At 42.1% G+C, this 27,314-nt stretch overlaps 1 long non-coding RNA gene across 1 annotated transcript; it reads left to right on the forward strand.

Annotated features, from left to right (window-relative positions):
- Positions 1-25,811, forward strand: LOC146766697 (uncharacterized). Its single transcript, XR_014957415.1, has 5 exons — positions 1-1,994; positions 15,678-15,723; positions 18,543-18,637; positions 25,500-25,574; positions 25,660-25,811. It is a non-coding gene; the product is annotated as an uncharacterized LOC146766697 (long non-coding RNA).
- The last annotated feature ends 1,503 nt before the right edge of the window (positions 25,812-27,314 follow it).

Below are 27,314 nucleotides of genomic sequence, written 5' to 3' on the forward strand. Positions count from 1 at the left end.
TGCTTTTTGCTTTTTCCAGCACACCGTAGAAAAATGAAATAAAGTGGAAGGAGCAAAGTGGTCTGGATAATCTGTCCTGCCACACATTCAACAGGGACGGGAGGCAAAAATCCCCAATGAGCCAACAGTAAAGAAAACCACCCTCTCTTTTTTTTGTCTTTTGGAGTAAGAACCACAATCCTGGTTGCTCCTGCCTGTGGCATTCTTGGGATGGCATCAGGTGAAGAGGAGCAATCACTCCACAGGGCTTGTAAAGTCTGAGTTGGCCTTTCCTGTCTCAGAAACAAAAATGTACTTACAAAGCAGGAAGTGCATCAATTAAGGTCTCAAATAATGAGGTTGGACTCCAGGATCTTGGACGTCTTTTCCAATATTAATCAGAGAACACAGAATCACAGACAGGTTTTTAACAACATTCACAACTGAGGTAGTTGTTTGCTTTGTAGTGTTGAACAGCAATATTCAAACATTTCTTGTCCTCAGTGTATATTTTTTTAAATCAGATATGCATTTTAAGGTTTCTATTTGTCAAATTTTGTCTTTGTTACTATTCTGGCCAAGCTGTTTATTTTTGCCAAATAGTTGATACCTGGTTGATTTATTAGATGTGCTGTCAGCTCAACTCCTTATTCCATTAACTACTCATGTCTTGAATTCTTTTGACAGTCCTGATGACAGTGGGAAAATTGATGTAATTCCATCTGTTCAAGCCAATTCCTACAGAGATGAATTCTGGCTTGGAGGAGAGCTCCTGACCCCTTCAGATGAAATTGTCTTCCTTTGGTACAGCTGAGCTTTAAGAATTGAGAGATCTCAAAGCAAGATAAGTGGATGTGGCACTTGAGGGTGTGATTTAATGGGGAACATGGCTGATGGACTGGATGATCTTAAAGGTCTTTTCCAGGCTTAATAATCCATGATTGTGTGATTCAGTGCTGGGCTGTGTGTACCCATATCTATTTGTGTTGTTAATTTTTTTGGGCAGGTATTGCACAAAAGATGGGCTGGGAGTTCTTCGATCAAAGAGAGGACTCCACTCTAGAAGGATTTATGTGCCAAGATCCTTGTGCTGAAATGAAAACTCTCCAGCAGTTGCCTGGGTTCTTAGAGCACATCTTTAAACCTCTCCTTCTGGAGAAGAGCAGCTGAACATGCCCTGGAAAATGTCAGCTGGGCTCTGGACCTTCGTGGTTGGAATCAGGGAGATGCTGATGCCTCATCCCAAGGGAATTCCCATGACTGGGCTCCACAGTTCAGTCAGGACAACAGAGACTTCTTCCACTGGGGGATCTGCCTGGGTCAATGGAGCACTTCCATCAGCAGATGATGAAGCTCAGTCCCCGGGTGTGTGGAGAAGCTGCTCCTGCTCTGTGGATGCAGTGTGAGTGTGGAAGTATAGAAATGTTTATTGAGCCAGTGAGGGCTGGGCTTGAGAATGGACTGGCTCATCTTAAATGGGATCTGGTAACACCAGGACCAATGAAACCCTTGTGCCCAGTGAATCCTAAAGGTGATTGTGCATCCCTGAGCTCTTTGCTGCCTGCTTTATGTTCTCAACTTGGTGCAGCTACAAAACCCTACCGAAACCTCTAATTTAAATACATTTATTTTCATCTTGACTTGATAAATAAAGCTTTTTTGAAGGTATCATGCGCTTGAATACATTTAAAGGGTGACAAGGTCCTATCTATTTTGGAAGAGTGTGAGGTTAGAAATGATAAGATTTGATTTAATTTATATTTAATTTGCAATGCATATTCATTTTGTATATATAGTTCAAATTACATAGTCATGTAGTTTATATCCTTAATTTGTCCTGCATATTTATTTTGTAAATTGTGTTAGCTTTGGGTTTAATTTTTTTAAGAAGCAAGGCAGCTAAATATTACTTTTTTTTTTGCTTTATACCTGTGTTAGCAGGTGGAAGGCAGAGCTCTCTGGGCAGTTTGAAGATGTGGCTCCTCTCAGTTGTTCACGTTCTGCGAAACCACTTGGTGAGTTCCTGCTCTCTGCTTCCTTCTTCCACTTCTAATTCCGTGATCTTTTAGTCTTTGCCTTGACACAGGATTTTTTTGCATGTGTGTGAGACATCCAGGAGGAGCTGTAATATTAATAATTTTTTAGCAATTCTATATGAGTCATAAATAATTGTTCAGTAGCAGAATGTTCATTGTACTCTCCAAAGCTTCCTTTTTCCTCCATGACAGTTTATGGGATGCTGACTGATCAGAAGGATTTTGAAATGACTGAAGCTTTCCTCTACCATTTGTGAACATTTATGCATTATTAATCCATGCTGCAAAACTGGTGAAGTACTCAGTTTATTTTTACAGCAGCGGAATACAAATAATTTTCACTTGTGAATGGGATTTCCTCTCACTCTGCAGGGTGTTTTTTACACTGCAAAAGTTTTTCTAGGCTTCGTGTATGCCTATAATGGTGTTGGAAAAAAGGCAGAATCAATCATCTGGAAAGACTGATGTCGAAAGAAATTAAATAATAACATCAGTTCTTCATATTTTGTCTTGTTTCTGTACAAGAGCTGAAAACTGAAACTTGTAAATATGCATCTAAAGATGCCCAGTGCTAATTTTATTGTGTGTAGGATGGACTGAGAAAATCAACAAGTATTTGGGCTGCACAGTCTCTTTCTCATTAATACATTTTGGCTTCTGGAATAATGTACTGGGAGGATGGATCAAGATAAATGTTGCAATGCATTTCATTTGACAAGAAAATACTGTCAGGAAAATTGTTTTATGTATATATTTATACACACTTAAAAATACATATGCATGAAAGTAGGAAAATATGTTTCCTAGGCTGAATCAGTGCCATAAGGAAGGATTGTTCAGGTGTTTTGACAAGGGGAGGCTCTGTGTGCATTTACATTACTTCTGAAAAGCTTTAAAATGCCTCTTCTTCCATCTCATTCTCACCACAATTCCCAGTGTCGGTGTCTGAGATACCAATCCCAGAATGATTTGTGTGGGAAGAGACCTTAAAGCTCATCCATGGGCAGGGACACCTTCCTCTGTCCCAGGTGATCCTCGTCCAGCCTGGCCTTGGACACCTCCAGGGATGGGGAGCCTGGAAAGCTTCTGGAACTGCTCAAGACCAGGCTGCATGGTCTTGTAGCTCAATCTTCTGTGCTTGCCTCCTTTTCTCTCATTTCCTGGGGAGTTCTGAATCCTATCCAACCCTTAAAGGTCAGATTATATTACTGAGAACTTCCTCTGTTTCTGGTGTTTTGTATCTTCAAAGAGAGCTCTGTCCCACTCTGCTTTCCTTTCTCTGCTCTCTCCTTCCTCTTCTCCATTTTATCCTCCTGCCTTTGAGCTGAGCAGCAAATATCCTCATGATATTTACAGGAGAAGTAGTATTTGGACAGTTCTTTGTTTGGTATTTCCATTGGAAATACCACAAGCAGTCATGTTTCCATGATATTTCCATTGACATTAACTTCAGGACGACTTCCTTTAATCGGCTTTAGTGGGGAGGAAGCTTCATATTCCTTGGCAGCTTTGTGTGTTTGCTTTGTCCCTTTTAAAATCATGTGGCAAATGAACCAGGAGGAAAAGATCACCATCAGTTGGCTTGTCTTTATTCAGAGTGGAAACTGAAACAAATGTAGCTTCAGCAGCAGTTCATGTACAAGGGGAACATATTGAGGTGATTTAAATATTTATAGATGTAAAAATCTTCAGCTGCTGAAAGACTGCATGAAAGAGAAGACATCTCCTAATGTTTGAAAACTAACAAATAATGTGACATGAGGTCACATTATTATTATTATTTTAATTGCTGTCCACGTATAAAATGCCTTATTTTAAGGCTTGACTCGTAATTAACTCAATCAACATAATCAACATTTATAGGCTAAAAATTCAACCTAAGCTGTGGTGCTCTCCATAAAAATTCTATCACCCACAAACCAAATCACCTGAAATGTTGAATTTAACAAGAAAAAAGTGGGCTTGTGCTAGGACAAAACATTAATTTTAATCCTGAAGAAGAAGTAAATAGTTTATATTGGACAAGAATTGAGAGTAATTAACTTCTGCATTTCCACTGTGCAGCTGTGGTGCGTGGTGCCCGGAAAAATGGTTTTTGTGGAATTGGGCAGGAGACCTGGATTCTGTTTCTGGCAGTTTCACAAATTTACTGCGTTTCTCCAAGTCACTCATTTAATCTTGTAGTGAAGTAAAATAACTTCTCTACTTCATGGGAATATGAAATGAATATTAAATTAATGACTGGGGGAGCCAGGAGCAATGTTGGCTGTGCACATATTTAGCTAAATCAATGCTTTAGGATGCACATTTGCATAAAACCATACTGGAAAATTAGTCAGAGCCAGCCATGCAGTCTGGGTTTGGCCTGGGTAATATTTTACCTTAATTTGCACCTGACAGAAGTTATAGGGCCAAATGGATTGGAAGGTGGGTGAAATATTGCCCAGTTTAAAAGGAAAATGCATCTTATTGTAGCAGGTGCTCAGTAAAATACCAGTGAATCAAAATATTGAACCTTTCAGGCCATTTGAAGTTCCTCAGATTCTTTGGACTTTGACAGGATTTGGGATTGTTTGGGAACATTGGTGTCTTGTGATGACTGGAATCCATCTGACAACAGGACCCTATTTTTACCCTCAGTTTCCTGAAAGGTGAACTCAACATGACACAGGAAAACAGAGCAGAAAGTAAGATTAAAATACTGTGCAGTATTGAAACTGCAACATGTTTTCCAGGAAAGGAGTTCCAATTGTATTTATGTTTCTAAAGGACCTCTGGAATTTTCCTTTGATTTTATTCCATATTTTTGAAGCTTCCTAAAAAGCTCAGAGATCCAAAAGTTCCTGTGAAAATCCAGCCAGTGCAAGGAACCCGTGAAGGAGCAGGGTAGGTTTAATGGGATATTGGGAAGGAATTGTTCTCTGGGAGGGCTGGAATTCCCAGGGAAGCTGTGGCTGCCCCTGGACCCCTGGAAGTGCCCAAGGCCAGGCTGGATGAGGCTTGGAGCAGCCTGGGACAGTGGAAGGTGGGATGGGATGGGATGGGATGGGATGGAATGGGGTCTAGTGTCCCTTCCAACCCAAAAAATTCCGGGATTCTCCAAGGAGCAGGAGCACTGTTTTTCCAGAGCATAGTTAGGAAAATGCCATTAGATAGGGAGAAGATGAGGATCTTGAAGCCTGGGTAAATTTTGGCTAAAGATCCTTCTGACTCTGGGATGCTTCAGCCTCTTCAGCAAACTTGCTCCGCATCTTTTAATGCAGAACGTGGTGCCTTTACATTAACATGCTGCAGTGTTCTTATATGCCTTTTAATCAATTTTTTAATGAGAAGATAATTACGTTCTATGCTTTTAATCTGACAGATCTGACTGAAATTGTCTAGCAGTTCCAGAAGTTCCTGAGGAGCCTGCATGCAACCCAAAGACCTGGAGAAAAGTCAGCCATATTTTTAACTCAGATTATTTTACATTTTAATTTTGCTTCTCGTTAATTCAGCCACCCTTAATGATGAAATAAACCCCAATATTTGGAATTTGTGTGACTCACCTGCTTCTTCTCTGATGGCTTTCCTTGCTTGCATTTTTGATGTTGCCATTGCCCAGCACATTGAATGGGGATAAACTAAAAATTCCTTGGATCAACGTTCAGGTGATGGACCCTGAGCTCTGTGATTGAGAGTCAGAACAAGCCTGGGGAAGTTAGAGGTGGCAGGGATCATGTTTATTCCTTAGAAACACAAATGTCAGCAGCAGGAGGGTTATTTTAAACACTTCAGCTCTCTTGACAAAGTTGTGACAGCCGTGCCAGGCTGGTGAGACCTGCGAAGTCACAGGACAGCTTAATTGGAGATGGAGATTTGTGTCTGAGGGGGAGGAAGGGCGCTGGCAGATCCAGCTGCAGCCAGAGCTGTGGATCAGCCCAGGGAGAGGCTTGACAAGATCCTCTCCACTTCCTCCTTCGTCTTCTCCTTAACCCTCAGGGACCTCGGCTGATCCCAGAGCTTCCCCAGCACCTCTGCACACACCGAGGATCCATCAGTGACCTCTCCTGTCTGATTTCTGCTGCAAACAGAGAATCCTTCCCCTGGGATTACCTCCAGTATTGTAAACACAGTCGAACCCAATGGGAAGAAATGATGATGTCTGACTCAGTTCAGAAGGCTGAATTATTTCTTTATTATAACTATGCTAAAATACATTAATATACTATATAAAATGAGGATACTAAAACTACATACTACTTTCTCTGACTCTAACATAACTCGTGACCCTCTCTGAGAGCCCAGCCCCAGGTGGGTTGGATTGGATTGGATTGGATTGGATTGGATTGGATTGGCCACCAGGCTCTAACAATCCTCACCAGAATCCAACCAAGCAACCACCCCAGGTAAACAATTCTCCAAACACATTCCACATGGGAAAAACAAGGAGCAGAAATAGAAATTGTTTTCTCTTTCATTTCTCTCTGTGCACCTCTACGAAAAATCCCTGAGAGGGAGAGAAATGTGCTTGCCACACCTTCAGTGAAGCTGAAGAGATCAAGGTCATCTAAAGAGCTTATGCTCCCTCTTTCCCTCACTTGGAAGGTACTTTGTAAACCACTATCATAAATTTTAAACTTCTGACTGGAAGGATGCCCAGCCAAAGTCTTTGAGTGATCAGATTAGTTTACATAAGACTTTTTTCCTCACTTAAAAGAAAGTGCTGGGAGCTATCATTGAGGCATTTGCTTAATCAAAAGTGTTTCAAATGAAACAATTTTGTTGTCAGAAAATGAAGGAATGACAAAAAAAATTAAAAAAAAAGAAAAATCATGTAAGATGTAATTTAAGGAGGGGAAGAAAAAATAATAATCTAGCAGTGCACTGTAACAGGATTTCCTTATCAACCCCTTCCCAGATGCAGTCACTGTCATTTAGGCCATGCCAATGACTGGTCTCATGCCAACCTAATACAAGTTGGTTCCACTTGTCACCCTTTCAATTTCCCAGCTGGACTCTGTTTTAAAGGGCATATTAGCATTATCAAAGTAATCGTTAGGATGTCTCTTGGTTTTCTTTTTAATCTTTTTTTTTGTTTGTTTTAGTATCTAAATCATATTAGTGGAAAGATAATCAAGTGCTGGGAAGAAAAAAGAAATGTTATTATCTTTGGGTGGCATCAGATTTTATGCTCTCAAATTAAATGTATTTTTTCGCCTTTCAAAAGAATGTGAGGTATCTTTTCCAACACAGAAATCACTTCCACAGGGTGCTGAAGAATCCCTTTTGCAGTCCTAAATTCAAGAAATGTCTATCCCTGGTTGTTAAATCAATTATCTGGAAAAAATGCAATTGCTCGTAACTTTTAGAAGAACCTAATTTTTGTATTCAAAATTGCAAATATTCCGAAATTCAATATTCAAAGCAATAGAAGATCTTACTGTTATAACATAGATGGAATCTATGTTTCCATCTTTCCATTGCTTTTAGAATTTATAACATAGATGGAATCTATGTTTCCATCTATGTTATAAATTCTAAAAGCAATCATCTTTTGGATGAGGTAAATGAGGCTGCTGAGAAATGTCTAGAATTATTTGGGTCTCTGTATTTTAGCATGTTCTGCAATGGAGTTACTGTCTTAAATCTTTCCTCCCTCTTTTGTCATTTCCCTTTTGTTTTTATCTTTTTTTCCTCTGTATCCAAATGACCTGTTTCCATCCTTAATGCAATAACCTCTTTTGTTAATGACTTCAGAGCTGAGTGGGCTCCTGCTGATTGTGCAGCTACAGAAATATTTCTACCTGAGAAGGAGCTGGAAAGGGAAGAGGTTGCTGAGCCCTTCAGCTGCTGCTGAATTTCCAGACACAAACTCAGCCTCTCTTCTCTTTCCTTCAGCCACTCCCTTCTCCCCCTTCTCTCAGCATCAATCTTTCTGAAAGCAAAACTTTCCTTGTCAAGAGAAGAATCCATGGCTTGCTTTATTTTAACCTTTCCTGTCACCTCCCAGATCATTTAATGGTGGGAAATTTTATTTCATCTGTCCATCCATGTATAAAATTATCTCACTAAAGGCTGCTATTTTTTTCTTCTCTGTTTTTCCACTAGGTACCTTGAAGCCAGTAGAATTTTGTCAGTAAAAGACCAAGGCTAGTGAATACTGCTGATATTTATTCCTACTTTCCCTTGAGTAAATCTAAAGGAATTCCTAGAGAGTTGGTAGGAAATCTGCTGCTTATCTCCACAGTATTTTATTTGTATTTGATTAAAAACATTCAACTACAATTCCTATTACTTTACAGCATTTTTTAATATATTCAAGTTTTCCTGTCCAGAAAGTATGAGAAATGTGAACTTAAGGTGCCACAAGTCAACTAAAGATTAACATAATTGTAGAGATATTTGATAAAAAATAACACAGATTGTCAGTATTAAATTTACAGGTGCAAATTCTGTTGCCATCCAAGATGATGCCTAAGCTTAATTAATTTTAATTTATGGGATGGCACTGCTTCAGTGGGCATATTTTTGCTCTTAATGCCCAGCTGGATGGTTTTGCATTTTCACTCAGAACTTTTTCACCCAATGCTGGAACAAATAAGTATCAAAGCACGAGTCAGATTAATCGTGTGTTTTTAGAGCAACTGCCTTAATCTGCCTCGGAGAGAAAAATCAGTGTACTTGTTATCATATTTGAGCAATCCATTATGAGATGTGCCAGGAGTTTCCACAGACTCAATTTCACATTGCCTTGATTGCATTTGAATACTGCTTGTTCTCCTGAGAGCCCGCCTGGATTCGTTTTATGATAATTCTCAACTCTTCTACCTGCAAAAGGTGAAATTTGGCATTGCTGGGGAGGTGGATCCATCCAGTGTTTGCCATTAGAGAGCTCCTGTTTATTAATTTGCACACAAACCACTGTGCTGGGAGCCAGCCTTCCCCCTCAGCTCAGCCCTGCAGTGCATGGGCAGGAATTCCAGGGAATATCTTGCCAGAGTGGTGCCTCAGGATTTGAGATTTTCTATATTTCTATTTTCCATCTCTCTGTAACCCTGCAGTTCTTTGGTGTGGAACTCTGAACTCCACACCCAGTGCCAGCTGCTGCTGTCCCAGTTTGGGCAGACACAGCAATTCCTCTCCAGGCCTGGCAATCAAGGACCCCTCAGTGCCTCAGGGCAGAGATGGAAACAAAAGTGAGCTGGGGGAGCAAACTGGGGGTCAATGACTTCATCACCTGAAGCTGGAATTGGAAGATCAAAGATTAATTTATAAAAGTGTGCAAACCCATGACCCATGGTCCATTTTGGGTGCAGCCCCTGGGGGCTTGGTCTGCCCTGAATGTACCTGAAGGCTCTTCAATAAGCAGAACTGCTTTTTATTCTTTTAATTAATTCTTAATTAATTGTGTCTGGCCTCTGTGTTTAGGTAGTCCCAGAAGGCCTCAAGAAGAGCCATCAGTGGGGCAGCAGGATGGAATTGTTCCTGCAGCTCCCCTGCCACCCATCCCTGCCCCACCACCCAGCACGAGCTCTCCTTGGTGTCCCACAGGACCCCCCAGGCTTCTCCTGTGGCGTCAGAAGGATTTGGGATGGGAGAACAGCAGAGTGAGCTGGGGGATGTCACAGGTTGGAGCAGGACAGGAGCCACTTCTGGGCTGGTTTGGGCACAGCAGGGACAGGCTGAGGCTCCATGGAGGTGCCTCCTTGAGTTTGGAAGCCTGGGCCAGGGATTCTGTGCTGAGGCCAGGGAGGAAGGGCTGGGTCTCCCTCAGCTGTGGGATTTTTTGGGTATGCTGGGTCAGTGGTTTTCTCTTTACTCTGAGTTGATTCCTCCATTTGCTTCTCAGGCAGGGACACACCAGATAAGAAGTTGTGCAGTGGATGGAAGAGAGAAAAGTGCCTGGCACTGGCTGGGCGGGGGAAGGTCCATGTTCTGCCCCACTGATGAAGGTTGTTTCCACGTAAGGATGCTGTGCTTGGCTCAGAAAGGGCCATGCTCCACAGGCAGCAGATAAAAGGAGCAGATTTTGCGTTCCACACCTCTTCAGAGTGCCACACCTTCTCTGTCTTCATCCTCAGGCCCCTGTGCTCTGTGCTGTCCTGTTCAGGCAGTGCTGGAGATGAAAGAAAAGGATGCTCAGAAAACTTAGCTACTTTATAAAAACCTCCTGACTTTGTGCTGGGTGCCTGGGGACCAGGAATGGCCGTGGCTGGGAGAAGCAAAGCCGAGCTCCTCAGTTCAGAGCAGCAGAATGTGAAGATTTTAACATTGTCCTGTCCCAAGGCACAAAATCAATTTGCACAGAAAGTCAGGCACAGTCACCAGAGGCTGATTCTGGAGATGAGAGGAGCAGGGAAAACCAGGGAAAAGCATTGGGACCTCATCTTTGAGGAATTTCAGGAGTAATTGCTGCCATGGGAACCCAGCCGAGGGCAGTGTGTGCTGAGCATGAGCTGCCTGAACATTTGTAGGATTTGCAGTTGAGAGGTGTGCAGCTCTCTCAGACCCTCACATTAATGCTGATAGATAAACAGAGAATTGTAGGCTTTTCTTTATTGATCCAACATTTTTCTTGAGTGAAAGGGTTGACTGAAGCAGCTCTGCTTTGATCTTAGTACATTTTTTTAAACTGTTTTTGGGGCTTTTTTTTCAATTTGACTGGATAGAGGAAAATCCTGTATGAATGGATTAGTAATAATGCTGAAATAACAAACTATTAAGTTACAATTTGCCTTGCTGCACATGAAGAAAGGGCATTATCCAAGGATGAGCATTATCTCAGCACAATCTCTGTTGAATTCACAAGTGTTGGCTTTTGGTTGGCTTGAAGTCTTGTTAGGAGTAAGATACTCCAGGTCTACTCATCCTCCCACCAGACAGCTGACAGCAGATGCTGAAGGGGCTTTTCCAGATTTCTTCATCTGGAAAGAGAGTGACTTCTCCCTTTTCTTCTGTCTTAAGGCCCTAAGGGAATTTTGGAAATTTCTTGGGGAAAAAAAAAAAAAGACAGAAAACTGGAATATTCCACAGTCTATGGTGTGATTGGAGACACATAGAAATGCATCTGTTAGCTGGAGAAAAAAATGTAAAGGGACACTGGCACTCGTGTTCTCTTGGCCCAAGTTCAGCAATAGAATTCCCTTCTTTGTCCCCATCCTGGAGAGAACTGTTAAATATGGTGTTCAGAATGGATTTCCCCCTCTTTTGGTCTCCTGGTTGCTCAGGTGTGCAGCTCAGCAGTTCCCAAAGCCCAGAGCCCAGCTGTGAGTGGGGCTTGGAGGAGGCCCTGAGTTCCCCAGCTCAGGCTCTGTGACTGTGGCAGCACAAAAATGCTTTTTTTTCTCCCAAGTTACCAGCATTTAAAGTGGTGGGTTTGCTCCTGGCCAGGAACAAACTGCTCTGTGTGTTCAATAGCAGCTTCTTATCTCCAGATTCCCAGATGGGCTCGTGGATGTCCCACTTCTGATGGTTAGCATTGAATAGCAAGTTTTGCAAATGATTCTTGGCAGGAGCACTCATCACATCCCTATTGAGATTTATCTCCACAGCTGAGTTTTCCTTTGCTTTTTTTCTCTGTACCATGCAATTAAATGGATGACCATCCTATGCAGAAGGAAATGCTTCTGTCAGGGATGAAAAGAACTCAGAGTGAAGCCAGCCACACACAGCACTGGGTTTTAAGCCAGCTTTACATCAGTTTTCAGAAGAAATGAAAAAAGAAATGCATATGTTAGGTATTCCTGGGCTCTGAGATACCACACATATTTTCCTAGGACACATGCTGGTAAATGTATTGCATTCTTAACTCAGTCTTTTGGACTGGAAAAATACACTAAGAGGAAAAAAAAAGGAGTTCTCAGTTTCTGTCATTAGGTAATGAGAACCTGTCTGTTGCCTTGCTGGCAGCAGTAAATATTTCCTGTCGTGTTCTTTATTGCCATTTGAACAGCAGGACTCCCCAAACTGCCTGGGCACTGCATTTCGTTTTGCAAGAGAATATTCAGAGACACTCTATTGTTTGGAGAACCCTGTTCTATTTGCCAAACTTATCACAACATGTCTGTAAGTCTGCATTTTCTTAAAATGTTTTGAGAAATGAAATACTTGGAAATGAATGAACAAACCTGAATATCACTTCAGCTATGCTTCTACCCATAGGTGATGCACTCTTTGTTTGGTTTTCTTTTGCCAAACAGAAATTTAAAAAATGAGGAATTTGACTTGGAGAATGTTTACAGAATTCTGGAGGATTCACTGTGAACCCTGCTGGTTTTTGTGGAGGATGAGGAAATTTGCAGGCTGCTCAGGGAGCTCCGAATTTGGGATTTTCACTTGAGGTGTGCTCAGCAGAAATGGGAACTCTGCTGTTCTTTGCCAATAGGTGGCACGAGTGCATTGCTGAGGTTTGCAGGTACAAACTGCAAATAAATTCCTGTGCTTAACTGGGGGCATCAGCAGAAGGCACCATGTCCATGTGAAAAGTCACTGCTTCCCACCTAGGAACCACTGGCTGCACTCTGATGCCTGCTGCCAAGGGTGAACGAGGCATTTTTGTTACAGAACAGAGGAAAAAACAGCAAAATTAATGCATAATTGTTATAGCAGACAGGAATGGATTTAATGTAAAGCTGTGTGAAAAAGGAGTGACCTGAAATCAACCACAGCATCACCACACACGCACAAAAAGCCATTTTCTTATCAATTAATATACTTTAATTTATGGCTAGTCTGAGAGAAAAAGAAAACCAAGCAGTAAAACCAACTGAAAACTCGAGCTTTAATTGAGGCTAGGTCCAAACCCTGCTCAAGGCTACAGAAAAAAATAGTCGAGTTTATTTGAAATTATGCAACAGTTGGAACATAAATCTCTGCTGTGCATGGGTGTGTGGAGTTCATGCAGGATGGGAGAGGGGCAGTTTCGGGGGGAAAAGTGGAAGTGGTGGGGTGATTTATATGGAACTCAGCCATTGGAATTGTCCTTGCAGTCAATCCAGTCTTTCATTTGATTTTAGAGTCCCCTTGTGCCCTGATCACTGTGCAGCACCACCTGAAGCCCTTTGGCACCTGGATTCCAGCTTTGGACGTGGAGTCAAGGAAAAACTCACAACTAACACCAGCAGAGTGGAATATTTGCCTGTTTTATGAGTGGGTTTTTTTCAGGACTTTCTCAAGTGTTTTGCTGGCTGTGGCCTCTCCTGAGATCTCTCTGATCACTTTCTAAAGATGATTTACAGGCTGAAGAGCAGTTACCAGGCTACAGAAATCCTTGTCTGAGATTCTTCACCCTGTGTTGCACAAGTGGTCAATTAGAGGGTGAGAACTCTCCATCTGCCTTTGAAGCCTGGGAATCGATTTGTGGGGTAGGGAAGGGAGCAAAGTGTTTGGTAAGTGCCCATATAATGATTTTGATCCTTGCCTGGAAGTTTCTTTCCTTCACTGCCCAGGTCATCATCCTGAATTTGTTGATTCACAGTGAGTGAGTGGGATAGGGAGGTTCTGGGAGTTGGAGCAGGTGTGGGTATTTCTTAGCCCACTTGTGTCACTTTTGTGAACTGAAAACATTCAGAATGGCAGCATTTACTCTTCTAAATGCATTTGTTCTCGTTTTTCTCATTGGATTATAAATATCAGAATAGAATTGGAGTTTGATACAATACACCTTTGAGGACAGGGAGTTGGGAGTGTTTAGGATTTCATTTTTATTTTCATCACACTTTTTGCAGGCAGCAGGGTCTAGACTTCTGCTGCTTTGCATGAAGATCTCCCTGCCCATTCTCCTCACTCTGAATTACTAATTGAGTAAATACTAATTACTGAGCCTCTCGGCTGCTTACAGGTTGTGGCAGGGTGGGAGGACTTGGTGTGGATGGGGCTGTTCAAGGCTGAGTTGTGGGTTTCTTGTCAGCTTAAAACACACAAAAGCTGGATCTTTCCAAGTTTTTGACTGCATTTTACAGTGGAATTAGGGAGGGACATGATAGAGCAGAGGAAAATGCTGATTAGGTGTTTCTGTTCCCTCTCCTGGCCTGGTTTCCTTCAAGTCATGCAGACCCCACATTGTTAAAATCACCAAATAATTGGTGTTCCCCAGTCTGAAGTCTGAGTTAAGTGTGTCCTATCAAGGTTTGGTATTTCCACTGCTTCTCCCATAAAATTATTTCCTAAAAACACAGGTTCTGAGCAGCCTGCTCCAGTGGCAGGTGTCCCCTGAGCTCAGCCCCAGCTGTTGCTGACAGGGGCAGTGTTGGTGACTTCAGCTCCTGAGGCAGGATCCAGATCCAGGATCCCATCCCATGGATCCAGCCCATCCAAACCATGGAAAAACCCTGGGATGACCCCAGGCAGAGAAAGAAATCATTGCCTGGGGGACAGAATGTGACATCCCTGATCCTTCTGTGCCAGCCACATCCCTCAGAGGGGACGGTGGGAAGGAACACTTGGACAGGGCACAGGAGGATCCACACCCCAGGGAATGGGAAGGGCTCCTCTGATGCCCTGTGCACGCTGAGCTAGACCAGAGGCTGGGCAGAGTCCCAGAACAAAGCAGGGATTTATTCAAGGATCTCCTCCATGGATCCACCCTGGGCAGCACCAGAGCCCAGCCAGGGCTGCACCCAAATGACCCAAAATGGTCCCAAAATGCACGAGCGCTCCCGGGGCTCTCCCTGGGATCAGTTCTGCTCCATTGGCACCTTGGAGTTCATTGTCCCATTCCAGCTCCAGCCCATCAGTCCCACCCTGCTTGTTTTTCTCTCTCCAGCCCACGCTGTTTGTGCTCCTGGGCTGAGGTTTGGATCATTTGTCCTTGGTGCCCAGCTGGAGCAGGAATTGTTTTGTCTCCCTGCTCTGTGAGGAGAGCTCACCATCCCCTAATGGGAAGCTCAGACCCACACAGTAAAACAGCACAGAATGTGAAAAATAGAAAAGCTAAACCTGAGGCATCACCCTGACAGGCAGCAGTGGCAGGGCATGACCTGGTGCTCGAGAAAACAAACTGAAACAGGGATTTTTTTTTTTAATTTTTTTTTTTTTTTTTTTTTTGTCTAGGCTGAGCCTCCTGCTGCAAATTTATGGGCTTTTTAACTCGCTGTGCTACCTGTCAGTCTCGAAACAGATGCACAGCCTTCAGGCTCTCTGAGCTTGCCAGCTCCTGGCATCCTGCTGGGAGCTGTGGGAGGATTTTCAGGGGGAGCCAGGGCAGCCTAATAATAGCAGCAGAATGCATCGAGCCCGGTGCTTGCACAGAGGCAGGAGAGGGAACCTGGAGCTCTGCGTGTCTGCAGCCAGAAGGATGGAGAGGGAGAAACCACGGGGCACTGACTGGAGCACTTGCTTGGCAGCAGGATGCTGAGTGCCTCGGCCAGGATAAGCAGATGTTTGAATTTCCCCAAAGCTGAGAGAAGCTGTGGATCTGTAAAAATAAACTTTTCGAAGCTGGCGTGTTTCTGCTCAAAATGGGCTGGGTCTAATTTACTGTTTGAGTAGAACCAGAGGGGTAGAAATGAGTATTTCTGTTTTTCCTTTGTGTCTTGACTGGAAATTTTATAGTTCTTTATCTTAAAAGATCCTGAGGGTTCAGTTCAGTTGTCTGGTCATAAACCAGGTGTTACTTGAGTGTTGTTGGGGTGATAGATACAATAAAAAGCTGTTAAAGATCTTTTCCTTCTCCTTTAACAGGAACACAGCCTGGGTGACACCATGGGACAGCTGAGTGACAGTTCAGGTGCGAGTGCTGCTATTCCACCCAGAAATGCTGGGCAGGGAGTGGGATGGATGCTGTGACACTGGGCTGACAAAATCCTTCCCATCTGACCACCTTGGCAGGTGTAGTGGCCACATGGTTCGGTTTTGGCTATTTTCACTACATAGCTGCTTTAAACTTTAATGTTTTTGCCAATGGTGATTTCTTTTTAGGGAAAAAGAAAAGGAAATAATATTGAGATTAAAACTGACAAGACACGAGGAATGAGAAATTAATATTAATATAGGCATCAGAACATTTTAATTTTGGCAATTTAATTTTTAAATTTGAAGGAATAATGGGAATTGTTGATCAGAAACACCATCTGCCAAGGCAGGCTCCCTCAGCTGGTTATGGCAAATTGAGCAATGGTAAATTATTCCTTATATTTATTTCTGGATCTGGAAAGAATCCCACAAATTATTCTTTTGTAAAAATTATTAATAAACTTCTCCAAGCCATTCCTGCCTTTTTCTCACCTCCCAGCATTCTGTATATGAGGAATGGATGGAGTAGATTTATTTTCCAGAACTGGGGGAGGATCCTGTGATGGAAAATGGGGATGGAAATGGAGCTTTGGGCAGAACAGTGTTGGGATAAAATGCAGAAAATCTCCCAGTGCTGACTGATTGCCAGGGATGCCCCTTTTCAGTGGAGACTCTTTAGGAAAGCATCAGCAGCAATGCTCAATTTGGACTGCAGTGTTCTCCTTTTGGGAATTCTGGTCAGAAATTGATGGAAATTTCTGGGGAAAAGATCCTAAAAGGCCTTTAAGGTGAAGAGAGAGGAGCTGTGTGCTGGCAGTGTTGTTGTCATGTGTGTTCCCATATTTTCTGGGGTAGCTGGCTCTTCCTAGAGCCTCAAACTGCAGTTTTGGATTTTACAAAGATTATAGTTTTTTTCCCTAAAACCCCCCCCCCCACACACCCCCCCAAAAAAAAAAAAGCAAAAAAAAAAAAAAAAAAAAAACCCCAAACTAAAACAAACAAAAAAAACCCCCAAAAACAAACAAACAAAAAAACCCAAAGAAAAAAAAACAATAAAACCCAAAAAACCCAAAATAAAACACCACAAAAACCCCTCAAAACTCACACTGTTTTCTGCAGATTTTTTTCAAACCAGAGAATTTTATTTGTTTAAAAATGTCCCCCCACATGCCTGGGGTGGGGGTGATGAAATATAGACTCTCCAGGATTTTCAAGGCTAATTAATTTTGTAATTAACTGAAGTATACTTGAAAATATAAAACATTCATTTGTGGAAGTTGGTCTGTTTCCAGTTATTGCTGGATTCATTTGGCAGGTCATGTTTTTTAAAGTAGAAAATGAAATTTCTCGTGCAGAATGATAAATTATAAAAGTCTTTAAGCTACTTCTTTTTTACATCAGATTTTGTTGTAATTCGTTGTGTTTAGATTGGCACCATCCTCACCATTTTGATTAAAAAGTGTAATTAATTTGAAATAAGATTTCATTATGGTCTTCAGTGCTCGGTTCCAAAGAACTTCTAATTTCCATCAGTTTCTTAAGCACTTTTCCTAAATGGCCCTTGGTCTGACTCCTGCAAAACAAGGCCCCATCCCCACCAGGAATGTGCCAGCAATTGCCTGAAACTGAAATAATATCAAAGTATTTAGTGATGTTCCAGTTCCCTTGTAAATTGAAATAATAATGAAAGTGTTTTGCAATTTGCAAATGTTCCTGTATTTTTTTTTCTAGAATGTGCTGTGTGTATATATATATATATTGTCACTGATATAGGGAAAAAAGGTTTAACTTCTGCTACCAAAATTAATGTCAAAACTAATTGACCTTCATAGGCAGATAATTTTATGCTTCTTCAAACATGGTCTGTCAGATCACCCCATGAATATTGCATTCATTTCACTTTCCAGAAATTACTTTTTCCCTCCCTGTAAAACTCCTACAGTGACTTCACGGAATAAAGAGGAGAATTATGGAAATCTTAGTGTTCCCACCTATTTTTTTTCTTGGTTGTGGAGTTGATATTGAGCTGTGTGAAGCTCATGGTGCAACAAAGAAACAGAGAGGCATCCACTTGGAAAAAGGTGGTGTAAAAAGGGAAGCTGTATTTAATGTGGAGAGTGGTTTATTTCTTTATTAGAGATTTTGGTGAGTGGAGTAGCTGATGTGGTTTTCCCAGATTGTTGGGTTTTTTTGTTTGTTTGTTTTTTTGCTTTATGTATTTACAAAGAGGAGAAGAGAAAGTGTAGTTTCCGTTTATGTTAAAAAGAGGAAGGAAGGCAAAAAATAATCTCCTAAAATTTGGAAAGATTTCATGTGTTGGAAGGTCCCACAAGCCAAACCATTCTGTGCTGATGCAGTGGTGAGGAAAAAAAAAAAAAAGAAGCAAGAAAAAATGCAGCCCTGTTGTGTTTAATAGCAGATCCTTAAATTATAGGAGATTCATGCCTCTATTGCATTTTTAATGTTGTATTTATCACATCATCTTTATGGGGCTGTCATTAGGGATTCACTGCAGTTTCCTCTGTACATCAGGGCGTTCAGGAGTTCATAATTCAGCCCTCCTAATTTGTGACACGCTGGAACCCTGCAAATAAATTGTGTCTCTATATGCAAATTGCCCTGGGATTTCAGGAGCTTCAGTTGATTGAGCCCTGATGAAAACACCCACAAAGGGTCAGATCTAAAAATCCCCAAACTTTATAGACTTCATGCAGTGGGATTCAAACTGATGGACCAAGCCCCCAGCTGGGGCACTGCTTATCTCCAGAAATTCCTCTTTTTCTTGCCTGATAGTTGTCTTTGCTCCAAAAATAGGATTGTGTGTCTCCAGGTCACTGAAGGACTGGATCTGAGAGCAGATGAGGAGATCAGGACCTGTCTGCATGGACAGACCAATGGAGGAAAGCCTTGTGAGTAATAATAATAATAATAACAATAATAACAACAATAATAATAACAATAATAATAACAACAACAACAACAACAACAACAATAATAATAATAATAATAATAATAATAATAAAATTTATGTGCTACCCATGGTGCTGGTACAGGGGTGAGGAGGTTCCCAAATATCCAATGTGGGATCTGGTGCTGTGAGTGGGAACTGATAGATCACAGGGGATGAGCAAGCACAGAGAACCTGCTTTGATAGTCACTAGTCCTGGCCACAAGTCAAGGGTTTCACCACGGCCTGTGATTCACTGCTGAGGTTTTTTTAAGCCCTTCATACATATAGATCATCAATATTTCCATTTTTGATGGGTTTGCAAAGCAGCAAACCAAATGTTGCTACCTGTGCAGGCAGGAGCCTTGATAAACTTCCCTCAACCTCTTGTCATGCAAAAGGTTCTGAGCACAAGGAGGAACATTGCATATCTCTGCCTGCCAAAAGGATCCTTGGCAAGCTGTGCCTGAGCAATTCTGATTTGTTTCCATTTAATTAATGAACACTTTCCTGCTTTGTGATTATTGTCCTTGCCTGAAGTTGTTCCCATTATAGAGATGAATAAATAGTTCTTGACATTAGTTTCTACCTGCTTTGTAATTTGTTACACCATCAGGGACCTGCAGCTTGTCCTTGCTTTGAGTTCCTATTAATTCTGTTTATTTTTGTCTTTTATATGATTTCTGTTTTGTCCTTCACAGTTAAAAAAAAAAAAAAAAAAAAGGAAATCTTAGCACTGGTGTTCTTTTATTGCTAGTACAAATATCTTTCATCTTTTTTTCCTTTGTCATGGAATAGATTTCTTTGATTGAGGTAGGAGGCTCTCTTCTCCTAAATTTTGTACCTCTTCCAGGAGCTGTTTGTGCCACATAAACATGTGTGAGGAAGATAAAAAGGAAGATAAATTAACACAGGCACTTACAGAGTACAGCAGAGGAATTCTCCCATTTTGCTGTGGGTTTTGTCTCTCTGTTCTGTTCCCTGGAAGGTTTTCATTGAAGTTGGGTTGGAAGATTTGGGCAAGTGGAAATCTTGGGTGTGGGGTGAAGAGGCCCCAAGCCCAGGGTGTGGTTCAGAGTCATGGAATGGTTTGGGCATGAAGGGACCTCAAAGTGGGGCCTGGAGAGGCTGCCTGGGACAGGGGCTAGGCAGAGTTGAAGAATAATGTGGGGATTTATTAAAAGGCTGTGGCTCTGCCCAGGTTGGACCCATGATGGACCCAAGTCCTGAGTTTTCACACTTTTATAAGTTTTGGTCCGTTTCCATATTGGGGTTTATTGTCCAATTCCAGTTCCAGGTTGTGCAGTCCCACCCTCCCAGGTTGCTGTTCTCCATTCCCTGTTTGCACTTTTTGGGGCTGGAGCTGCAGCGGTGCCCTTGGTTCTGGGGCTGGAAAAGGATTGTTCTGTGTGTGCCTGAGCTGGAAAAGGATTGTTCTGTGTGCCTGAGCTGGTTCTGGGCTGGTTCAGGATTGCTCTGTGTGCCTGAGCTGGTTCTGGGCTGGTTCAGGATTGTTCTGTGTGCCTGAGCTGGTTCTGGGCTGGTTCAGGATTGTTCTGTGTGCTGAGCTGGTTCTGGGCTGGTTCAGGATTGCTCTGTGTGCCTGAGCTGGTTCTGGGGCTGGTTCAGGATTGTTCTGTGTGCCTGAGCTGGTTCTGGGCTGGTTCAGGATTGTTCTGTGTGCCTGAGCTGATTCTGGGGCTGGAAAAGGATTGTTCTGTGTGCCTGAGCTGGAAAAGGATTGTTCAGTGTGCCTGAGCTGGTTCTGGGCTGGTTCAGGATTGTTCTGTGTGCTGAGCTGGTTCTGGGCTGGTTCAGGATTGTTCTGTGTGCCTGAGCTGGTTCTGGGCTGGTTCAGGATTGTTCTGTGTGCCTGAGCTGGTTCTGGGGCTGGAAAAGGATTGTTCTGTGTGCTGAGCTGGTTCTGGGCTGGTTCAGGATTGTTCTGTGTGCTGAGCTGGTTCTGGGCTGGTTCAGGATTGTTCTGTGTGCCTGAGCTGGTTCTGGGCTGGTTCAGGATTGTTCTGTGTGCCTGAGCTGGTTCTGGGGCTGGAAAAGGATTGTTCTGTGTGCTGAGCTGGTTCTGGGCTGGTTCAGGATTGTTCTGTGTGCTGAGCTGGTTCTGGGCTGGTTCAGGATTGTTCTGTGTGCTGAGCTGGTTCTGGGCTGGTTCAGGATTGTTCTGTGTGCCTGAGCTGGTTCTGGGCTGGTTCAGGATTGTTCTGTGTGCTGAGCTGGTTCTGGGCTGGTTCAGGATTGTTCTGTGTGCTGAGCTGGTTCTGGGCTGGTTCAGGATTGTTCTGTGTGCTGAGCTGGTTCTGGGCTGGTTCAGGATTGTTCTGTGTGCTGAGCTGGTTCTGGGCTGGTTCAGGATTGTTCTGTGTGCCTGAGCTGTGAGCAGAGCTGCTGACATTTTGTGTGGAGTTCAGAGCCACACACTAAGGTAGTACAGAATCTGAAAAATATAAAAGCTAAATCTTAAGGCATCAAAAGCTTTTCTCATTCCAACCCTGCCATGGACAGGGACACCTCCCACTTGACTCTGGAGCACGAGGGATGACAGGGAGACGTGGCTGGAGCACATTGCTGGGGACAGCTCGGGGAGCGGCTGCCAACAGCCGGCAGAGCCACGCCGTGGTCTCCATTTGTAAATTATCAATAAATGACTCCTACAGTCAATAGATAAATTATTCACAAAGGAAACAGCAGGTTCTAATCATCTCCAGATTAATGCCTTCCTGGCAGAGCCTGTGCTAAGACAAATAATTGCCTTGGCATGTGCCAAGCTGTCCGGCGGATTTCAGCAGCACGAGGCTGTCCTGGGTGAGCTGTCAGCCACAGGTAACACAAACGCCTCACCTTTTTGGGGCTTTTAACCCTGTGTCCCATAACCTTCATGCAGAACAGATAGCTCTGGTTATCCTAAGGGGGTGGGTTGGCTCTCCATTGTCCAGCTGTGCTCATCCAGTGATGATGAGAACATGTCCTGGGTTGTAAAATAGGTGTGAATTCTATTTCCATCTATCAGGGCTGGGGCAGTTCTCTGCTGTCCATGGGGCACTTTTCTTTATCTCTCCCACAGCCAATCCTTCCTCCAGGAAATATGTCCTGTTCATGGGCCAATAATTATTAATTATCTTCTGTTCATGGGCCAATAATTATTAATTATCTTCTGTTCATGGCCACTGAGTGTCCCTGCATGGCTGAGAAAATTCCATCATCTATGAGGAGATGCTCTGCCCAGGGGAGGAGCCAAACATTCCTACCTGGATCCAATCTGAGCTGGGAACAGCACAGCAGCCTTTGCCCCCTGCATTCCCAGAGGAGCAGCTTCCTTCCCCCTGCATTCCCAGAGGAGCAGCTTCCTTCCCCCTGCATTCCCAGAGGAGCAGCTTCCTTCCCCCTGCATTCCCAGAGGAGCAGCTTTCTTCCACTGCATTCCCAGAGGAGCAGCTTCCTTCCCCCTGCATTCCCAGAGGAGCCCAGGCCCATCTCCCCCAGCCCTGGAGCTCCAGAGGAAAACTCCCCCCTTGTTCAGGATCCTGCTCCAGCAGAAGCACAGCTGGCACTGCAGGAGGGCTGAGCCCCCCTGGGATGGGGCTGAGCCACCTCCCTGACCCACAGGGGACAGGGCTGCTCTGGCTCTGACAGTGCTGTTTGGTACTACTGCATTTGTATTTTAATTTTTCTAATAAAGAACTGTTATTCCTACTCCCATATCTTTGCCTGAGAGCCCCTTAATTTCAAAATTATAACAATTCAGAGGGAGGGGATTTCCATTTTCCATTTCATGGGAGGCTCCTGCCTTCCTTAGCAGACACCTGGCTTTTCAAACCAAGCCAAAACAACATTCAAGCTTAGCTTGAATCCAAGCTCAGCTCTTCAGGACTTGTTTCCAAGTCCCTTTGGAAACTGGGGGGATGTTACTGAAGTGGGGCAGTTGGTTCAAATGAGGGAAAAAAAAAAAATCCCAGCAGGAGTTTTTTTTCACACTCGATTTGAATGCTTGAATATGGATATGTTGTTGGAGTTTGATCTTGTTTATTCTCTGCACATAATTCATCCTGCTTTACTCTGAATATATAATTTGAGACTAGCAGGGACAGCAGAAGGAAAACTTGTTTGCATGAGTGTGGCTGGATTTGCTGGACAAATTCAGTGCCAGGGCACTGGCAGGGAGCAGACTCAGGGACATTCAAAGCCTCTGTGAGACAAAAAGAGGTCACATAAATAAATGTGTGTGTGAATGTTTCCTCCACAGGCCTGGTGACAGTTTCATAATGCTGAAATCCTGTTAAAAGCTAATGAGAATTTGGAATTGTCCAAAATTGGAGCAACTTTTTCCTGAATGTCTACAAATCTCACTGAAATGAAGTTTGATTTAAAGCCTCATGAAAAAGTTAAATTAAAAATAGCCACTGAGGTGTGAGTTTTCCATTTTGAGCCCGTCTCCTTTTGGGAACAGGTTTGTTGGTCCTCACATGTGCTGACAGATTGCAGAGCTGCAGTGGCAGTTTGAAGTGGAATTTATCTTTTTTTAAAAAAATGTCTTCAGGAGAGAGAAAAACTGGTTGTTCCTCTCTCTGAATCCAGCAGTTTTGTCAGTGCAAACTGAAATATTAAGGGAATAGTGATTAGGCAAAGTAAAAACTCCTGTTGTTTTGACATGGACAGAAATAATTTAAATACTTTTTAAAAAAAAGACTTGGTCATGAGAGGATAATAGAATAAGATTGTTAATTCAGCACTTTCTTTGAGGAAAATGAGGTGGTTCATTTTGAAGCCTTCATGAGAGATTGGCCTCATCTTCTCTGAGATTTTTTTCCAGTAGCTGCTTCTCAGTGAAGAACCCATGGATGCAGCTGCAGGAGGATTCCCCCTTCCATCAGGAGAGTCTGGGAGCACCTGAAATGTTGTCAAAAATCAGATGTGAAAATCCATTTTGATCACCATCCTGTATTTCTCCCTTGATTTATGGACTTTGTTTTACCTTGAAATATTACAATTTCTATTACTCAAATCACATTTCTGGTGTTGGTGGTCAGAGGTTCCCAGACAGAGGAATGCAATGTTCTGTTGAAGGATAAAATATCTTCAGGACTTTGTTAGGGAAGCTTTGGTACAGCTTCAAAATCTAAGACAGGAGCTGCTCAAGCCTTTAAAGCACATGGAGAAGATTCTGTGCCTCTTAATATATTCTAGTGATGAGAGAACAAAGAATGGAAAATCAAGGATCTAATCCATGGCCATGTCCAAATTATGGAATCTCAAGGCACAAAATCAGTTCAGTATAATTATTTAAATCTATTTATATAGTTAGGTCATAGATTTTGAGTAGAGTGCTTTTAATAAAAGTTATTGATTTATTTAATAACTGATAAAAATTCTCAATTTTTTTTTTCTCATTTAACTCCTCAATTATTAATCCTCACTTTAGTAATTATCCTTGTAGATTTTAAACCCACAGTCTTAAATGTTGCTGTGATCTTCTTGGCAATAAATGGCATTAGATCATGTCCATAGATATCTCAGGTGAGGTCAGAAAATACTGGCATTTCACAGGAGGTTGTGATGAGAGAACAAAACTTTAAGGAAACTGTGCTGTCACCTTGATGTTATTCCTTGGCATCTTTACTGCAGAGTCATAGTTAAAACTCCATGCTTGCACATGCTCTGCTAGAAAGTCTCCTTTCATCTAAACTTTGTGTTTTTATAATAATTCTTTCCATTTAATTTCAATTTATATCTTATAAAATATCTTTTTTTTTTCTTTTGAAGCTCAGAATTTCTTTTTTCTTTAACAGAAATCCTAATTTTTGTGGATTATGAATTTATGTCATAAAATAAGGAGCTGATTTTTCCTCTTAGTAGCTGTTTATGATATAATATGAACTAAGTTATTTGCAGCTCATTTAAAATGAGACGCAATTGTATTCTGGACATGTGCTGCTTTTCTTCTGGGGTTTATTTTATTATGCATTGGGAAGTTCTGACTGAAATCAGCAAAAATATTGATCAGTATTGCTTGTGGCATGGCATGGATTTGGTCAGGCTGCTTCATGGCTAGACTCCCATGGGGAGTTTAACCAATAATTCAGGAAGGAAAAGTCACCTCTATGGGAGAGTTCACATCTGCAGTTTCTCTCTGGAAACAGGCTCCTGATCAAAACTTAAATTTAAATGCAATAAATGTCTTTTAGAAATATAAATAATCTTTCCACACTTGTGGAACTGATTATTAAAAGAAACCACTTAAATCCTCTGACTGATTTTACTGGAACCAACCAGAACATTACAGCCCCTCTTATCAGTGAATAATTCATGTCCTATGAGTGGAAAACCCAACAAAACCAAACCAAGGTGGGTAAATATCTCTGCTTAAGAGTTTAACAGCTCATCTTTTGGGTAAGACTATTATAAAGTCATTTGGAGGGGGAAGCTCATACATAAAAATGAATGTTGCCATGCAACAAGTGCTAAAGAAAGAACCTCAAGATTTAAGCCGTAATTAATTTGCCATAGTAGCTGGGAATGTTCAGGAATAAGGAAATTTGGAGGCAGCAGTGTTAATTAAGGCTGATTTGTGAGAAACCACTGGCCTGTAATTGATAACTTTGATGTGATAAGAAGTCCAAGTGATGTTTACCCTGATTGTAGCAATATCTGTGCTCTTTACTCTTTATGCAAGAGAATTTTCTGCTCCTCTGATTTGCCAGAACTGCTTTGCCAGGCTCTGAGGCCTTAGACAGAAACTGGCTTTGTAGAAAAAGCAAAGAGATTTTGGGACACAATGAACCTCTAACTTTTTTCTTTTTGTGATTGAGTTCTTTGTAGATAAAGCTGAATTCATCCATTGAGTGAGAGGCAAGAGAGCTTTGGTGAAGCTCTCAAATATTGAGGTGAGTTGATGACCATAAAAGCATGGAAGTATAAACAGGAATTGCTTTCATTTTAATCTGTACATTCTCATCTTAAACTCCCCAGTGAGGAGCTGAAGCCTGCACAGCCATGGAAGTGATTTAATGCATATAAACAGAAATTCTGGATATTGGTGGCATTCAGGAGGAAATATTCCTGCAATCAGATCACACCTTCCTGGGGCATGTTGTTTTTCTCCCTGAAGGAATTAATCTTTGCCTCACAGAAGACAAATGATGAAGGAGGTGAGTTCTCTGTGAGGCACTGAAATGATGGTTAATTTTTGAGCACTTTCCAAATGATCCATGGAAAAAATGAACATAAAGGTTAAGTTCTGCTGCATGGCTGTGATGCAAAGGGCAGGTTTCTAGTCCAGCAGGTGCTGAAGCAAGAAGAGACATCCCATTCCAGGAGCTGACACAATTATGGATTAGGTAGGATTAGGGAATATTTGCTTCATTTCTATGTTTGTCGCTTGTGAAAAACGCCAATCACTAGGTTTTTAAAATTTTAAAAGTTTAATAATAATAAAATGGTTATAAAAATAATAATACAATTAGAGTAATAAAGTTTAGAGTTAGGACAATTATAAGACAATAAAAAGCAAAGGATTACGGATGTCTGGATGCTCTTGGACACTAAATCAGGAAAAGCATCCCTTGTGAACAAAGGAATAACCTTAAACCAATACACTTGTTGCATATTCATACATCCTTCATGGTTATTCATACATTCTATTCTAAACAAGAAACTCTGTCTTTTGTATGCCAACTGTTTCCTTTAATCCCCCGGTGTCTTTGAGTCTGAGCAAGGTCTGAAGAAATGAGTTTCTTCTGAGAAGAAGCCATAAATTCCTCTCCTTTGGAAGATTTAGGTGCTCCTCGAAGAGAGTATCTCATTCCTAAAAAAATTTTAACATTATGTTGGAACCTAAAACTACACTTAACACAATATGTAAGAGAATTACTACAGCATAGCTTTCTAACATTACACATATAACATTCATTGTAACATTTGCGAAAAGCCAACCATAAAATCTGCATTTTTCACATCTCCCAAGTGCCTTTGCCTGGTGTTCCAAAAACTCTCTGGTTTCAGGTGGCTGTAAAGGCTCCTCTGAATTCCAGTGGCAGGGGCTGCCTGAGGCCTCGCTGCTTTTGACCTTCACTGCAGCTTCAAGCCCTGCAAGGAGTCCCTATCTGGAGAGGATTTTTATCTTTGCTGTCACCAAACACGACGTGTGCTTGCTGAAAAGGGACAGAAGCTGTGCTGCCTTATCTCACCCAGCAGAAATCAATATCAGCCCTGATAACCCGCCCCTCTGCAGCCCTGCTGGGGCAGAATCCAGTGCTGCCCATCACCTTCACACCACCAGATGTCAGTCCCCCAGAGATGATTCAAAACATGCAGCTCGGAGATTAATAGATAGCATAAAATAAAATTACAGATCAATGTGGCAAAGGATCATTCTAATGTGTTTGTAATCATTCCCCCAGCCATTGGCTGGGCTATCTCCCTTATATATTGCCAGGGTTGCTTATCTGGAGGTAGCACAAAACCTCCCTGAGCGTTTTATCACCTCCTTTAAAAGTGGAGTCAATTACAACTCCAGATTAAAGTAGTGATGTACTTCAGGGAATAAAAATGATATCCTGTGATGTGTTTTCTGAAATTGCTGGTGGGGCCTGGCTGAGTCATAACTCAGAATTTAATGGGATTAA

This window comes from Lonchura striata, chromosome 9, assembly GCF_050655825.1.
Source record: "Lonchura striata isolate lonStrDom1 chromosome 9, ASM5065582v1, whole genome shotgun sequence".
NCBI lineage: Eukaryota > Metazoa > Chordata > Aves > Passeriformes > Estrildidae > Lonchura > Lonchura striata.